The following is an 18,253-nucleotide window of genomic DNA, read 5'->3' as shown; positions in this document are numbered from 1 at the left end:
CTGCACTCATCAAAGTGACCAATGACCTTCTGACAGCAAAATGTAATGGTTACCACTCTCTGCTCATTCTTCTTGACCTATCTGCAGCTTTCAATACTCTTGACCACCATCTCCTACTCTGTAGGCTCCAGTCGCTAGGCATTAAGGACACTGCTCTCTCCTGGTTCTCTTCCTATCTCTCTGACTGCTCCATCAGTGTTTTGTTCTCTGGCTCCACTTCATCTCCTCTTCCTCTTGCTGTCGGGGTAGCTCAGGGAACAGTCCTTGGCCCCCTTCTCTTCTCTCTTTACATGGCCCCAATTGGACAGACCATTAGCAGATTTGGCTTTCGGTACCATCTTTATGCTGATGACACACAACTATGTACGTCTTCCCCCAACCTTACCCCCTCTGTACTACAAAACGCCAGTGACTGTCTGTACGCAGTCTCCAATATCATGTCCACTCTCTATCTGAAACTCAACCTCTCCAAAACTGAACTTCTTCTGCTCCCGCCGTCTACTAACCTCCCTAAATCTGACATTTCCCTCTCCGTGAGTGGTACCACAATAACCCCCGGCAGCAGGCGCGCTGTTTTGGCGTTATGTTTGACACCAATCTCTCCTTCACATCCCATATACAATCTCTTGCCCGCTGTTGCCGCTTACACCTAAAGAACATCTCTAGAATCCGCCCTTTTCTCACCATGGAAACAGCTAAAACACTCACTAGCATTGATCCACTCCCGCCTGGATAACTTCAACGCTCTATTAATTGGCCTCCCCGTCACTCGACTATCCCCTCTCCAGTCCATACTTAATGCAGCAGCCAAGGTCGTCCATCTGGCTAATCGGTACTCGGACATGTCCGCTCTTCGTCAGTCATTACACTGGCTTACCATTCATTATAGGATCCAATTCAAAGTACTTGTTCTCAGCCACAAAACTCTCCACGGTGCGGCACCCCCCTACATCTCCTCCCTCATTTCTGTCTATCAGCCTAGCCGATCGCTCCGCTCTGCAAACGACTTTCGACTAACCTCTGCACTAATCCATACCTTCCACTCCCGACTCCAAGACTTCTCCCATGTTGCTCCTATCCTCTGGAATGCTCTACACCAAGAAATTAGGACTATCCACAATTTGCATAGTATTAGTCGCTCCCTCAAAACACATTTGTTCAGAGCGGCTTATCAAGTTCACTAATCAAAGTCATTCTATGTGTAAGTGGGCGTTTGTAGCCCATTCACTATCTCCATCCATCCTTCACTCCCTCAAGATGGCTGGACCTTCATTGTAAATATACAATTGTAAATACACACCTGTACTCTGTATCTCCCTCACCTCATTGTAGATTGTAAGCTCTCACAAGCAGGGTCGTCTTATTTCATCTTATTTTGCTTTAATTATTGTATTGTTAACGTTGTTACTTATGACTTGTGTTTTGAAACTGTTAAACTGTAAAGCGCTGCAGAATATGTTGGCGCTATATAAATAAAGATTATTATTATTATTATTAATAACGCCCCCTAATGTATGTACATTTTTATGCTATGGATTTTTTTTACACTGATGCTTTGCTACTTTTACAATATATACTTTTTGTTGTGTAATGAAAAATAAATACATTTTTATATTTAGGACTTATGGTCAATTGTTTCTTTGTGATGTGCTCCAGCCACCCTCAAGCCAGAATATTTGAGAATTACAGCATTTCAAAATTACTGGCTTTTGAAATGCAGCCATTCTGGGCAGTGGAGTTGTACAGTTTAAAAAAAATAATGTCAGTGGCTGTCCTGCAGTATGTTGTTCCCAGCAGCCACTACTTTTCCATGCGGGCCATCCCTGCCTTGCACTAACATGTTACAGACTAAATTAAGTGTGCACTTCGCAACGCCATTATTGGCAAGGTCCACATAACCACCGATAAGTGGACCAGTTAACACAACCAGGGACATTACATCTTCCTAACTGCCCACTGGGTAAATGTACTGGCGGCTGTGGCAGAGGCGGAAGGCATTCTACCTCATGTCCTTCCACCACCTAGTATTGCTGGACACTTATTGGTCCAGGTTCCCTCCTCCTACTCTTCCTGTTCCCCCTCAACTGCCTCTTAATTTGGACACAGGAAGACCTGCAACACCGACTTGAGCTCAGCCAAGGAAAAGCGACAGCAGTCTGTTCTTAAACTTCTATGTTTGGGGGACAAATCCCTCAACGCGCAGGAGTTGTGGACTGGTATCAAACAGCATACAGATGAGTGGTTGCTGCCAGTGAACCTCTTGCTCGGCCTGGTGGTGTGCGATTACGGGTAAAATCTCATAGCAGCTCTGGGTCTAGCCAGTTTGATGCACATCCCTTGCCTGGCACATGTGCTAAACTTGGTGGTGCAGAGCTTCCTAAAAAAACTATTCACACATGTTGGAGCTGCTGCTGAAAGTATGAGCAGTGTTTGTGCACTCTCGGCATTCTCACCCTGCTACTGCACACCTGTCTGCACGGCAGCGTTACTTCTGTCTTTCTGCTCACCTGCTCATATGCGACGTACCAACAAGGTGGAACTCTACCTTGCATATGCTGGAGACACTGTACGAGCAGGAACAGGCAATAGGTGAGTTTCAGCTGCAGCACACACGGATGCGTCGCACAGCAGAACACCACTTCACCACCAATGAGTCTCCATGCGGGATGTGTGTGCCATGTTGCGCTGCTTTTAATATTCCACCAATATGCTCAGCGCAGATGATGCCATCATAAGAGTTACTATACCACTTATATGCCTGCTGGAAAAAACAATTCAGACTATGATGGATGAGGTGGTAGAACAGGAGAAACAGGAACAGGAGGAGCGGAGCCAATTCACCATTATCAGGTCTGTCATCCACACATGGCTCGGAAGGTAGGTTACTGTCCCAACATTGGCCAGGTACCCAACTAAACAGGCAGGAGACAGTTTGGTTGGATGATGAGGAAGAGGAACAACTGTCACACAGCAGGGTGGCAGTGAGAATGGCTCATGGGCATCACTGTAGTGTGGCTGCAGAGTATCCAGACAATATACCTCCCATGAAGGACAGCTTGTCGTTGTCTCTGGGCAGCCTGGCACACATGAATCAATAACTGCTGCAGTGCCTGGGTAATAACCACCAATTTGACCGTATTTTAACCAATGCAGATTATTGGATGACTATCTTGATGAATCCCTGCTACAAGAACAACATACCATCATTATTTTCGTCACTGGAGAGGGATCAAAAAATGCATGATTACAAGCACATGCTAAAACTTCTAATTACTTTCCCACCTGACAGTGGTAGCTCAGTGGAGCAACATGGCTGAGGAGTTAGTCGCCAACGAAGGTGGGGCACCGCCAGCACTTTTGAAGGCATGGTTAGAATGGCCGAAATATGGAAAAACTTTGACCACATCACAAATTCAGGTAATATCATCTGATACGGTCCGTATTAGCAGGAGGCAGCATTACAAGAATATGGTGGAAGACTACCTGTCCAACATCTCTTCTAGGTCTCAAAATTGGACACATGGCCTGATACAGTTTGTATCAGCAGGAGGCAGCATTACAAGAATATGGTGGAAGACTGCCCGTCCAACTTCCCTTCTTGGTCTCAAAATTTGACACATGGCCTGATCTTCCCTTTTATGCTTTGGAGGTGCTGGCCTGCCCTGCAGCAAGTGTACTGTCGGAACTTGTGTTTAGCATGTGTTTAGCATGGCAGGGTGGTCATCACAAACAGGCGCATCCACCTGTCCACATCCAATGTGGGTAACCTAACATTCTTTGAAAAAAACAGACATGGATAACACATGACTTGCCAATAACTTTGGATGACTAGACAACTATAACAGCCATACATATCCAGTCTTTTGCTTCTTTGGTCTATTGGTCCCTTCAGTATCTGGTACACTGCAAGGGTTACAGTCCTGAACAGAGAATGTGGGTTCTAGCAGTACTAGCATCTGATGTTCAAGTGATCACGTTGGTCCAGTCTTTTCACATGGCACACCAAGATAAACCTGGCCCTGAAGTTCAATTTGACCGTATTTTAACCAATGCAGATTAATGGATGACCATCTTGATGAATCCCTGCTACAAGAACAACATGCCATCATTATTTTCATCACAGGAGAGGGATCAAAAAATGCATGATTACAAGCACATGCTAAAACTTCTAACTACTTTCCCACCTGACAGCGGTAGCTCAGTGGAACAACATGGCCGAGGAGTTAGTCGCCAATGAAGGTGGGGCACCGCCAGCACTTTTGAAGGCTGGGTTAGCATGACCGAAATGGGGAAAAACTTTATGATCTCACAACATCTGGTAATATCATCTGATACGGTCCGTATTAGCAGGAGGCAGCTGTTGTGAATTCGCTTTCTGGCCTCCCTCTGGTTATTACTGAAGGTAGTGAAGCTGGTCAGATCGACAGAGGGGTTGCGAGTTCTCTTTCTGGGCTCCCTCTGGTAGTTACTGGAGGTAATGGAGCTGATCTGATTGACAGAGGCTTACCACCTGATAATGATGACGATTGGAGATCTGGGGTTTCAGATTGGGATTTAAGACAGCCGACTCCCTCTATCCCTGCTGGTGATTTGCTTCCTGTTCCTCCTGAGGTCTGATTTCTCCAGCTCTGTCCCTGCATGTTCAGCTAAGTGGTTTATTTGCTATTCTGTTTGCATTTGATCTGCTTTTGTCTATCTCTTCTTGGTGCGGGTCAGCCAGCTCCGGCTGGGGCTGTGCTGAATCACCGCCCATATGTTACTGCATGTGCCAGTTTGTTTTATCCCCGTTAGATTGGTCTCATTTTGCTCTGCTTTCAGAATATACCAGAGTGCTGATATAGTGGGGGGCGAAGTCGTGTGACCTCAGTGTTTTTTGCATCAGACATGTTGGACTTTTTGCAGGGTTTTTTGCGTGATTGCAGAAAGTGTCTTTCCTGTCCTGTCTAGTCAGTGTGGGCCCCATCATTTGCTCAGTCTATTTTCCTGCCTGTGTATGTGTCTTCATCTTGTCTCACCATCAATATATGTTTGGGGGCTATCTATTCCTTTGGGGTCTGCTCTGGGGTAGTTTAGATTTCCCCTTTCTTGCTTTAGGCTTAGTTAGCTCTCCGGCTGTGCCGAGGCGTCTAGGATCATCGTAGGTACGCTCCACCGCTACTGCTAGTTGTGTGGATAGGATCAGGGGTCTGCAATCCGCTTAGGTACCAACCTCTCTGGTTTTCTGTGGCTTAGCCTGGACCTGCTCTTCTCCTCGGTGACCCATTCATAACAGAATGCACAACATAGAAAAAGATTTTCCAGCGTCTCCAGGAGATAAAATAACAATTGCTTTATTGAAAATATAAAATCTTTTTACCATCAAGTAAAAACAACATAAAGAGGCATATGGAGGGGAACACTTTCCTACGCGTTTCACCCTGAAAGGGCTTAATCATGGAATGCGTAAAGGAGGTCTCCAAACAGATATTTAAGTGCAAAACATGTCAAGGAAACAGGTGATTCAATTAGGTGAAAAACACACCCATTACATTTAACATAGACAAAACCAAATTTGAAAAAAGTGTACAATGCATGGAAACCAACACATACAAAGGGTATAATAATAAACAGATCAAGGAAAAAAAAAAAAATAAAAAATGTTTTATAAAGAAATTTTTTTTACTTGATATATCACATATAAAGCAGTTAAAAAACCATATAGGTATTTAAAGGAAGCCATAATGTACTCTGATAGCGTTATAACAAGGATCTTATAATTTGCGAACAATTTGTACGTAGCATGTTATCAAATGGTGGGAATTGATTGCATTACAACAAACGGAAAGAAAGAGAAAAATACTGCAGCAAAAAAAAAAAAAAAAAACAAACACCATTGTTTCATTCATTTACAATTTTCTTTCAAAGATATATATGTACAAATATATACCCTGTGTTAAGTACCCCTCGTATATCCAACTGTGAAAATGTCTAAGTTATTTACTGGAGAGGAAAAAAAAAAAAAAAAAAAAAAAGGACCACACATTTGAATGGCATGAACAAGAGAAAGAGATACCTAAGAATACTGCATGATTAGATCTCTCCTCTTGTTCATAACATGCGGTATTCTAGTGCCCAATTTATAAATCCAGAAAGACTCTCGATTGAGAATCTTTCTACGATGGTCCCCTCCCCTGACTGGTTTGTACACCTTTTCAATGCCAGTGAATGTGAGAGAATCGAGGCACCTATTATGAATAGTAATAAAGTGCCTCGAGACTGCAGAAACATTCACTGCAGAAGGATTTAAAGTATCAGACATGTGTCTGCGTATTCGCTGTTTGAGAGGACAAGTTGTACAACCTACATATTGAATTGAACAAGAAGTACATTCAATGAGATATACAACATTAGGGGTATTACAATTAATGAAATCCCTGATGTTGTAAGTCAAACCAGTGTACATGGAGGTAAATGATTTGCATCTCTTGGCATGTTTGCACGATATGCAAAAATTGTGCCCACAGCCAAAAAAGCCAGTGCATGATAACCAATTTTTGGAATTGCTCTTTTTATTATTACTGACTACTAGACTAGGTGACAAGATGTGGGCTAAATTGGGTGCTAAGTTCAACTCCATCTTCAACATTCATGGTGATGTTACCACGATTGAGGCTGCCGCCAAGGATAATGAGGAGCTCCTGCTGTTACACAGATCATTGGAAAAAAGTAAATCTAAAGAAGCCAGACTTTGGTGGGATTCTACTTCATTGCGCTCTTACATCAACAGAAATATGATACCTCGTGGATTAAGGATCATTAAATCTCCTACCTTTTCCTCTTTTCCTGAGACTTTTTTGAATGACTGGAACACCATTCTTTCCAAATGTTCACTGCAGCTTATGGAGCTTATTGTAAAATATGAGGAACAAGAGCTGGAGATTTGCAAAAACAGCATTATTACAACAGAGACTGCTTTGGATAAATTTAAGGACTTTCCTGAACTAACTAAGTTAAAAGAAAATTTGGATAAACATCTTACCACCTTAGATGATAAAATTGCGGAACGAAAAAAACGCAAACTAGACAGAGACATTAATGATTATCAAACAAAAAAAGTTTATACTTGGAGAAATTCATCACCAAAATTCCATCTTGAGAAAACAAGATAATAAAAAATTTTTCCAAAAAAATTCCAAACGCAATGTCAGCTTTGGCGATACTAGCATCTCTTCAGCTACCACCAGTTATTCAATAGAAAATTCTTCAGATTCCTCAATTGATGAAATTAATCCTTCTGCTCCTATCAATAAAAAATACAAGAGAAAAAATTCTGCTTCAAAAAACGCATCAGGAGAGGAGGCAGGAAACATCGGAAACACAAGGTATCCGGATCGCAGGAAACAGAGACATTAACCTGTCCGGTTTGGAACTTGTCTGCCCAGATCCTCTCCCAGCATCATTTATCTGTTTTGTCTAAGGGATTGAGTTTTTGCCCTACAAATAAATTCAATGTTTTCAGGACTCTATTGGATGTGAACAAACTAGCTAGAAACCTAACGTTAAAATGTCATTTTTATAATGATAATGATTTACAGGAAAACATGTCTTTATTTCCAAATTCTGCTGAACATGATTCTAACATAATACCAATGTTTCATGAATTGAAAAAACTTTCTGATTTGCGACAATTGGAGTCAGAATGTAGAACTTACGACTCCTCTCCTGATAGTTTTGTAACTTCTAACCCCTTTTTTTACCCTGTTCAATCTAGGCCATCTATCCTAGATATTTTTCAGGAAAAGGTGGAGGCAGATCTTGTTGATTTAGACAGAATTACTAGTATTGATAAAAACAATCTTAATCCTCAAGAAATTCTGGCACTACAAGATCTGCAATCCAACACAGGGTTAATTATTAGGGAAGCAGACAAGGGGGGAGGGGTCGTGGTTCTGGACTCTTCACTTTATTTTAAAATGAATCATGCTATTCTATCTGATAATAACACCTACCTACATCTCCAGGGGGACCCTACTAATTTTTACAAGAGTAAAATCGATAAATTACTTCAAGATGGTTTGGAGGGGGGCATTTTTTCTCAAAAAATATACGATTATTTAAAAGTGGATTTTCCTATTATCCCCATTTATCATGCCCTCCCTAAACTTCACAAGGGTATTTTTCCACCACCCTTTAGGCCTATTATATCAGGCATTGGTTCCCTTGGAGAAAAGCTGGGTGCTTGGATAGATCATTTTTTGCAACCTTTAGTTAGGGATGTGCCAGGCTTTCTGAGAGACACAAAGTCTTTAATAAACAACTTAAATCCCATTTCTTGGCATGATGATTATATGTGGCTGACCTGTGATATTGTCAGTCTATATTCGTCTATACCACATTATGTAGCCATTGATTGTCTCCAGGTGTTTCTCAGAAGGCATAGTTCTTATCCCTTACAGACTCAAAACTTCATTATTACAGCTATTAGTTTTTTGTTGACACATAATTATTTTTCTTTTGATGGGGAATTTTTTCTTCAGAAGTGTGGCGTTAGCATGGGAGGTCAATTTTCCCCCTCCCTTGCTAACATTGTGGTCGCCATTTTTGAAGAACTTTACATTTTTGATAATAATAGTTTTTCAGAGCATATAATCTTTTATACACGTTATATCGACGATTTATTATTCATTTGGGAAGGAGATGTTGCTACAGCACATTCCTTCATAAATCATCTCAATCAAAATTCCTTCAACCTCAATTTTACTTTTCAAGTCCATCCGTCTACTACCAACTATTTAGATGTGACTTTGATTGGCGACCGCAATAAGATTGATATTCTTCCCTATCATAAAGAAACTGACTCTAATTCCATTTTACTAGCTAGCTCATGCCACCCTCCCCATACGGTGAAAAACATCCCCATTGGAGAATTAATCAGACTAAAGCGTAATTGCTCCAGGTCTGATCTTCTCCAACATGAAACTAGCAAAGCTGTTGCTAGATTAAAACACAGGGGATATCCCAACTGGTGTTTGAATAGAGCTCAAAAAATAGTGAACCAAATTGACAGATCGGACCTTTTTCTAAATCATCACAAAAATAAACATAATATTAATCACCAATTAACTTTTTCTACCAATTTTTCTCCGCAATTTCAGGATATTGTAAAAATAATACAAAAACATTTACCTATTTTATTACAGGACAATCAACTTAGTCATATTCTAGAAAAAAATAAAATCAATTTTGTGGCGAAAAAAGCACCCAATTTAGCCCACATCTTGTCACCTAGTCTAGTAGTCAGTAATAATAAAAAGAGCAATTCCAAAAATTGGTTATCATGCACTGGCTTTTTTGGCTGTGGGCACAATTTATGCATATCGTGCAAACATGCCAAGAGATGCAAATCATTTACCTCCATGTACACTGGTTTGACTTACAACATCAGGGATTTCATTAATTGTAATACCCCTAATGTTGTATATCTCATTGAATGTACTTCTTGTTCAATTCAATATGTAGGTTGTACAACTTGTCCTCTCAAACAGCGAATACGCAGACACATGTCTGATAATTTAAATCCTTCTGCAGTGAATGTTTCTGCAGTCTCGAGGCACTTTATTACTATTCATAATAGGTGCCTCGATTCTCTCACATTCACTGGCATTGAAAAGGTGTACAAACCAGTCAGGGGAGGGGACCATCGTAGAAAGATTCTCAATCGAGAGTCTTTCTGGATTTATAAATTGGGCACTAGAATACCGCATGGTATGAACAAGAGGAGAGATCTAATCATGCAGTATTCTTAGGTATCTCTTTCTCTTGTTCATGCCATTCAAATGTGTGGTCCTTTTTTTTTTTTTTCCTCTCCAGTAAATAACTTAGACATTTTCACAGTTGGATATACGAGGGGTACTTAACACAGGGTATATATTTGTACATATATATCTTTGAAAGAAAATTGTAAATGAATGAAACAATGGTGTTTGTTTTTTTTTTTGTTTTTTTTTTGCTGCAGTATTTTTCTCTTTCTTTCCGTTTGTTGTAATGCAATCAATTCCCACCATTTGATAACATGCTACGTACAAATTGTCCGCAAATTATAAGATCCTTGTTATAATGCTATCAGAGTACATTATGGCTTCCTTTAAATGCCTATATGGTTTTTTAACTGCTTTATATGTGATATATCAAGTAAAAAAAATTTCTTTATAAAACATTTTTTTTTTTTTTTTTTTTCCTTGATCTGTTTATTATTATACCCTTTGTATGTGTTGGTTTCCATGCATTGTACACTTTTTTCAAATTTGGTTTTGTCTATGTTAAATGTAATGGGTGTGTTTTTCACCTAATTGAATCACCTGTTTCCTTGACATGTTTTGCACTTAAATATCTGTTTGGAGACCTCCTTTACGCATTCCATGATTAAGCCCTTTCAGGGTGAAACGCGTAGGAAAGTGCTCCCCTCCATACGCCTCTTTATGTCGTTTTTACTTGATGGTAAGAAGATTTTATATTTTCAATAAAGCAATTGTTATTTTATCTCCTGGAGACGCTGGAAAATCTTTTTCTATGTTGTGCATGCACTATACACCCGGGTCAGGGTGTTTCCGTGCGTCGGAGGTGTGATTAGGAGTGAAGAGGGGTGAGCAGAAAATTTCCTTTTGTGCATTCATAACAGAATCACCAGCCTAACTGTTGACTCTAGGGTGCTCCAAAGAAGGAAAGAATAAAAAAAAAAAGTGTCAGGATTTTTATATATTTTTTTTTTCCTCTTTTTTTCTGGGGCTGCAGGAGATTTTTTTTTCTCTAAATGGAGACTAAGCAATTGTCTGATCATGTTGAGCAGCTCACTGCTGAAGTGCGGGGAATTTCTGCCTATCTCGCTCAATCATCTGCTGTTGAACCAAAAATCCCTACTCCTGATGTGTTCTTTGGGGATCGGTCTAAATTTTTAAATTTTAAGAATAATTGTAAACTATTTTTTGCTTTGAAACCTAACTCATCAGGGAGCTCTGTGCAGCAGGTTAAAATTGCAATTTCCCTGCTGCGCGGCGATCGCCAGGATTGGGCCTTTTTTTGACAAGCGGAGATCCTATTCTGGCTAATGTGGATGCCTTTTTTCAAGCCTTGGGGTTGTTGTATGATGAACCTAATGCTATTGATCAAGCTGAGAAAACCTTATTGGCATTGAACTAGGGTCAGGATACTGCAGATTTTCAAAAATTCCAAAAGAGGGTGGTCCTTACTTAATGGAATGACAATGCCCTAGCAGCTCTCTTTCGGAAGGGTTTGGCAGAAACCATAAAAGATGCTATGGTGGGATTTCCTGTTCCCTCTGGTCTAGACGAATCTATGTCATTGGCCATTCAAATTTATCGGCGTTTACGTGAACGTAAAACTACACGAGAGGCATTGCCACCTTTCGAATGAACGTCTGAAACCATGCAATGTGAAAGGGTTTTGTCTATGGCACAACGTCAGAAGTTTAGAAGGCGTAATAAGCTGTGTTTTTTCTGTGGAGATGCCTATCATACTATCTCTGTCTGCCCTAAACGAGAAAAGCGTTTTGCTCACACATTTGCTGTGGCAGTGTACAACCTAAGTTTCTTTTGGCGATTACCCTGATCTGCTCCTTGTCTACATTTTCCACTAAGGCTTTTGTAGATTCAGGAGCAGCTTTGAATCTGATGGATTTGGACTTTGCTAAACGTTGTGGTTTTCCCATGATACCCCTGCGGACTTCTATCTCTTTGAGGGGTATTGATGCCACTCCTTTGGCGGAGAATAAACCCCAGTTTTGGACCCAGGTGATAATGCGGGTTGCCCCGGACCACCAAGAAAATTGTAAATTTTTGGTGTTGCACAATTTGCATGATATTATTGTTCTGGGTTTTCCTTGGTTGCAAACTCATAATCCTGTTTTGGATTGGAAATCTGTGTCTGTGGTGAGTTGGGGTTTTCAATGTGTTCTTAGTGACACTCCTGTTTTCTCCACCTCTACCCAGTCTCATGATATTCCTGACTATTTGGCTGATTTTTCTGATGCATTCAGTGAGAGTAAGTCTGCGTCTTTGCCTCCTCATAGGAGTTATGACTGCAATTGAGTTAATGCCCTGGTGTAAATTTTCCAAGAGTTGGCTTTTCAATTTAACAGTGCACGAGCATGATGCTATGCGATCTTATATCAAGGAGTCGTTGGAGGAGGGTCATATTAGACCATCCTCTTCACCTTCAGGTGCTGGGTTTTTTTTTTGTGGCCAAGAAAGATGGTTCATTAAGCCATGTATTGACTATCGTTCCCTTAACAAAATCACTGCTAAATATCAGTACCCGTTACCCCTGATTTCGGATTTATTTTCCAGAGTTAAAAGTGCCTGTTGGTTTACCAAGCTTGACCTCGAGGGGGCATATAATCTTATTCGCATCAAGCAGGGGGATGAATGAAAGATGGTGTTTAATACTCCGGAGGGACATTTTGAGTACCTGGTGATGCCCTTTGGGCTCACTAATGCCCCTTCTGTCTTCCAGTCTTTTATGAACGATATTTTCCGTGACTTTGTGGATAAGTTTTTGATCATTTATCTTGATGATATTTTGATCTTTTCCAGTGATTGGGATTCTCATGTGGAACATGTCCGGACTGTATTCCGGATTTTGAGGGAAAATTCTCTGTATGTTAAGGGATCGAAGTGCCTTTTTGGTGTACAGAGGATTTCATTTTTGGGATGCACTTTGTCCCCGTTGGCTATTGAAATGGACCCGGCCAAGATACAGGCCATTTATGATTGGGTTCAGCCCACTTCTTTGAAAGCTCTCCAGAAGTTTTTGGGTTTTGCTAATTTCTACCGTAAGTTTATAAGTATTTTTTCTGGTATTGTTAAACTACTGACTGATTTGACCAAAAAGGGCGCTGATGTGGTGAATTGGTCTCCAGAGGCAATCTCGGCATTTCAGGAGCTTAAGCAGAGATTCACTTCTGCTCCGGTTCTACGGCAACCTGATGTCTCACTTCCATTTCAGGTGGAGGTAGATTCTTCTGAGATTGGTGCAGGAGCCGTTTTGTCCCAAAAAGATCCAGTGACTTCTAAGATGAATCCCTGTGCCTTCTTTTCGCGAAAATTCACCTCATCTGATCGCAACTATGACGTGGGGAATTGGGAATTGCTGGCCATGAAATGGGCATTTGAAGAGTGGAGACATTGGTTGGAGGGAGCTAGACATCAAGTTGTGGTCCTTACCGACCACAAGAATTTGATTTATCTTGAATCAGCCAAACGCTTGAGTCCTAGACAGGTTAGGTGGGCCTTGTTTTTCACACATTTTAATTTTGTGGTCTCTTTTCTTCTGGGCACTAGGAATGTTAAGTCAGATGCCCTTTCTTGGAGTTTCTTTGCGGATTCTCTTGATGTGACTACTACCATTCTAAATGAGGGTGTAGTTCTTTCCGCTATTTCACCTGATTTGAGACATGCCCTGGAGGAATTTCAGGAGGACAAACCTGAACGTTGCCCTATGGGAAAATTGAATGTCCCTGACCAGTGGAGGAAAAGAGTAATGTCTGAAATTCATTGCTCCGCGTTGGCTGGTCATCCAGGTATTTTTGGTACCAGAGATTTTGCTGAGTCGGTCTTTTTGGTGGCCTGCCTTATCTCGTGATGTCAGGAATTTTGTGCAGTCCTGTGGGACTTGTTCTCGATCCAAGCCCTGCTCTCATTTTAGTGGGTTGTTGATGTCCCTGCCGATGCCCAGGAGGATATGGACCCATATCTCAATGGATTTTATTTCCGATCTTCCTGTCTCTCAGAGAATGACTTTTATCTGGGTGATTTGTGATAGATTTTCTAAGATGGTCCATCTTGTACCACTCCCAAAGTTGCCATCTTCTTCTGAGTTGGTGCCCTTGTTTTTACAACAGTTGGTTCGGTTGCACAGGATTCCTGAGAACATTGTGTCGCACAGGAGGAGTCCAGTTTGTTTCCAGATTTTGGAGAGCTTTTTCTTCCAAACAGAGAATTCAGTTATCTTTCTCCTCTGCATTTCATCCTCAGACCAATGGGCAGACAGAGAGCAAGCCAGACTTTGGAGTCCTATTTGAGATGTTTCATATCTGCTGATCAGGATGACTGGGTCTCATTTTTGCCCTTGGCCGAGTTTGCGCTAAACAATAGAGCTAGTTCTGCCACTTTGATGTCGTCCTTTTTCTGTAACTTTGGGATTCATCCTCGATTTTCTTCAGGGCAAGTGGAATCTTCGGACTGCCCGTGTGGACTCTGTGGTAGAGAGAATGCAGCAGATTTGGGACCAAGTAGTGGATAAGTTGTCCTACTCTCAGGAAAAAGCCCAATGCTTATCCAACCGCATAGGACCATTGGTCCCTGGTTTAAAGTGGGTGATATGGTTTGGTTGTCTTCAAAGAATATTCCTATGAAGGTTGCGTCTCCAAAATTCAAGCCAAGATTCATTGGACCTTATAAGATTTTGGAAATTCTTAATCCCGTTTCTTTCCGATTGGCTCTTCCAGTTACATTTAAGATCCATAACGTGTTTCATAAATCTTTGTTGAAGAGGTTTGTGGAGCCAGTAGTTCCTATGGCGGCGCCTCCTGACCCTCTATTGGTTAAGGCAATTTGAAGTATGAGGTAGAGAAAATATTGGATTCTCGTTTGGCTGGACGGAGACTCCAGTACTTGGTCAAATGGAAGGGTTATGGCCAGGAGGATAATTCTTGGGTCTCTGCTTCTGACATTCATGCCAAAAGATTGGTTCGTGCTTTTCACCGGGTCCAGCCTGATTGGTCTGGTGGCGTGAAAGAGGGTTCGATGACCCCTCCTCAAGGGGGGAGTACTGTTGTGAATTCGCTTTCTGGCCTCCCTCTGGTTATTACTGAAGGTAGTGGAGCTGGTCAGATCGACAGAGGGGTTGCGAGTTCTCATTCTGGGCTCCCTCTGGTGGTTACTGGAGGTAATGGAGCTGATCTGATTGACAGAGGCTTGCCACCTGATAATGATGATGACGATTGGAGATGTGGGGTTTCAGATTGGGATTTAAGACAGCCGACTCCCTCTATCCCTACTGGTGGTTTGTTTCCTGTTCCTCCTGAGGTCTGATTTCTCCAGCTCTGTCCCTGCATGTTCAGCCAAGTGGTTTATTTGCTATTCTGCTTGCATTTGATCTGCTTTTGTCTATCTCTTCCTGGTGCACGTCAGCCACCTCCGGCTGGTTCTGTGCTGAATCACTGCCCATATGTTACTGCATGTGCCAGTTTGTTTTATCCCCTTTTAGACTACCTGTCCAACTTCCCTTCTAGGTCTCAAAATTTGACACATGGCCTGATCTTGCCTTTTATGCTTTGGAGATGCTGGCCTGCCCTGCAGCAAGTGTACTGTTGGAACTTTGTGTTTAGCATGTGTTTAGCATGGCAGGGTGATCATCACAAACAGGTGCATCCACCTGTGCACATCCAATGTGGGTAACCTAACATTCTTTAAAAAAAACAGACATGGATCCCACATGACTTGCCAATACCTTTGGATGACTAGACAACTGTAACAGTCATACATATCCAATCTTTTTCTTCCTTGGTCCATTGGTCGCTTCAGTATCTGGTACACTGCAAGGGTTACAGTCCTGAAGAGAGAATGTGGGTACTAGCAGTACTAGCATCGGATGTTCATGTGATCACATTGGTCCAGTCTTTTCACATGGCACACCCAGATAAACCTGGCCCTGAAGTTCTGGAATTCCCTCTTAAAAGGGTGGTACTGTCATGCGGACAATATGACAGAGGGGCCAGAAGATAGCTGCGTCTGTTTTCATGAACTTGTGCACTGGTTAGAAGTACTTCACCATCTTATTAAACGGTGCAGGTTGTTTTCTTGAAGGCAGTACTACCTGGATTGTCTCAGCTGTTCAGTGTTGGCAACTCTTCTCTGCTATATATGCTCACTTCTGGCACATAGATATTGCCAGTGTTAGTTCTTTCTGCCTGGTTTGGAGTTGGAGGTCTAGTTTGTGGTTGGAGTTGGTGTTTGGGGATTTGTTCAGGAGAGTGTTACTTGGAGTTTTCTTTTGTGTGCACATCCTCATCCTCACCTATTTGGTATGTTCTTTCTTATCTCCCCTGTGTTTCACTCTTTAGTTTGGTGAGTGTATTTTGTATGATTGCTATTTTTCATTTATCAGTATGTGCTTCCCTTGTTTGTCAGAATAGTGTTATCCTATACACTACAGCTTCCCACCTCCCTAGGTGAAGGCAGGGACAGATAAGGGTTGATTTAGGAGAATACCAAGGCACAAGATCCTGGTGTCTCAATGTTCAGGAGTAATGCAGGGTACAGGGTAAGACAAGGGCACCCCTAGTTCTAGGGACCCGGTTAGCACCCATAGCGCCAAGGCACTGCGTGAAATATTGGCTGTTTAATGGGTTTTACAATAATCTCCCATATTTTTTTATATGGCTGGCCTGAGGTGTAGGGTAGCAAGATGGAAGCCTTTTTTACAAGGAAAAATATTCAATTCCTGATATTTTTTGCAAAACCTGCATCGCATCTGACAAAAGCATGAAGGAAAACACATTCTGGTATAATGAGACCAATATTGAACTTTTTGGCTATAATTCCAAAAGTTATTTTTGGCATAAAGCAAACACTGCACATTACTACATGACCACCATACCCACAGCGAAACATGGTGGAACCAGCAATATGCTTTGGGGCACTTTTTGGCAGCTGGAACTAGATCTATACGTATGGTGAAGGGAATTATGAAAGTTCCAAACATCAGTCAATTTTGCAGCAATTCTTCAGGACTGAAGATGAAGACAAATGTCACTGTTCAGCATGATAAAAACTCTAAACTTACTTCCAAGATGCGACCGTCCCAGCTGAAAACCACTGGTGAATGAGATGCTGCAAGCGCAGCTTCAGTGACTAAAGCCCCAGTTACACACTGCGATATCGCTAGCAATATCGCTGTAAAGTCACCGATTTTGTGACGTTGCAGCGATATTGCTAGCGATATCGCTGCATGTGATACTTACCTCCGACCGGCTCCCCCGCTGGTTATCGCTGATCGCGCGAGAAGCTCCTGGATCATTCCTCGTCGGTCACTTCCTGCGGCGCTTCCTGCTGTGACGATGAGCGACGCGTGGAGCCTGGCGGGAGGACGCAGGATCGCCGCGTCTGACAGGTAAGTAGCGACCCCCGTCCCCAGCGATGTCGCTAGTGAGATCTGCCTGTGTGGCAGCTCACTAGCGACCACTTAGCGATGCACCAGCGATCCTTACCGCGTCATATCGCTGGTCGGGATCGCTGGTGAGTCGCTAGGTGTAACAGTACCCTTACGGTGACATGGATAGGGTCCGGGATCACATTCTTTGGAGCGATGACCACTACAGTCTCTGCATCAGGAATGTGAAGAACAAGGACTCCTAAGTTGCTTATTATTGATACTGATGCAAAAGAAGCTTGTAGCTGAGAATAGTATAGAAGAATTCAGCCAATTCTAAGATGCAATATTAATGAGTTGGTTCACATAATCCCATATGGCTATTCTGACTGTGCAAACACCTCTTTCTACAGTGGTCCTAATTTGTAATACACTCAGAATTTCAGAATTGCTTTTTCACTCGACCATCTGAGATGTGCATTTTCCTGTGAAAATGATTCCCAGCAGAGGGAACATTTTTCTTTTGGAAGATTACCTTTTTCCGATCCCATCATTTCAGTGGAGGTCAGCAATAGTCTAATGTCTGTGGGGGCTGTCATCCTTCTTTGAGTATCTGTTCTTGGGGAACAATTGCTCTGAAAGCTCTGATTGTAATATTTTCATCCTGAAATGAATGGTGCCAGAAACATTTAATACATAGATTTGTGGCTGCAGCAAACATTTATGGAGAAAAACCTTGAAGCATTCTAGTGTATTAAGGTATGAAACGTTTTCAAATATAAGTTGGTATTGTGAATATTGATTCCATCTCTTCTATGCCCACTAGAGGTGTTGCCAGGAACATTTAGGCACTTAGCTCTTACATGTCTATAGATATTAACAAGATGTGCATGTTCATAAGATGGCCAAGTAAGCTAATAGGCAATTAGGATATGTTTTATCCTGCAGTTGTCTTAAATTTATGGACAGATTTAAAAAGATTGTCTGGGATTTGAAAAATTTTCCTTTTTTTTTTTCTTTTTATTGAAAGGAATCTGTCAGCAGGTTTTTGCTATGTAATCTGACAACAGCACGATTTAGGAGCAGAGACCTTGATTTCAAGTGATGT

The 18,253-nt window shown here is 41.8% G+C and overlaps 1 long non-coding RNA gene across 1 annotated transcript in view; it reads right to left on the bottom strand.

Annotated features, from left to right (window-relative positions):
* The window catches only part of LOC141093127 (uncharacterized), a 35,307-nt gene extending 17,499 nt beyond the window's left edge, over positions 1–17,808 (bottom strand). The window contains exon 1 of the long non-coding RNA XR_012232986.1: positions 17,681–17,808. This is a non-coding gene — a long non-coding RNA (uncharacterized lncRNA). The remainder of the gene's footprint in view (positions 1–17,680) is intronic.
* Positions 17,809–18,253: the final 445 nt, after the last annotated feature.

Source organism: Dendrobates tinctorius, unplaced genomic scaffold (assembly GCF_039654945.1).
Source record: "Dendrobates tinctorius isolate UK_male_01 unplaced genomic scaffold, ASM3965494v1 ptg000062l, whole genome shotgun sequence".
Classification (NCBI taxonomy): domain Eukaryota; kingdom Metazoa; phylum Chordata; class Amphibia; order Anura; family Dendrobatidae; genus Dendrobates; species Dendrobates tinctorius.
The sequence above is the reverse complement of the archived record's forward strand: the minus strand, read 5'-3'. Positions and strand labels throughout refer to the sequence as shown.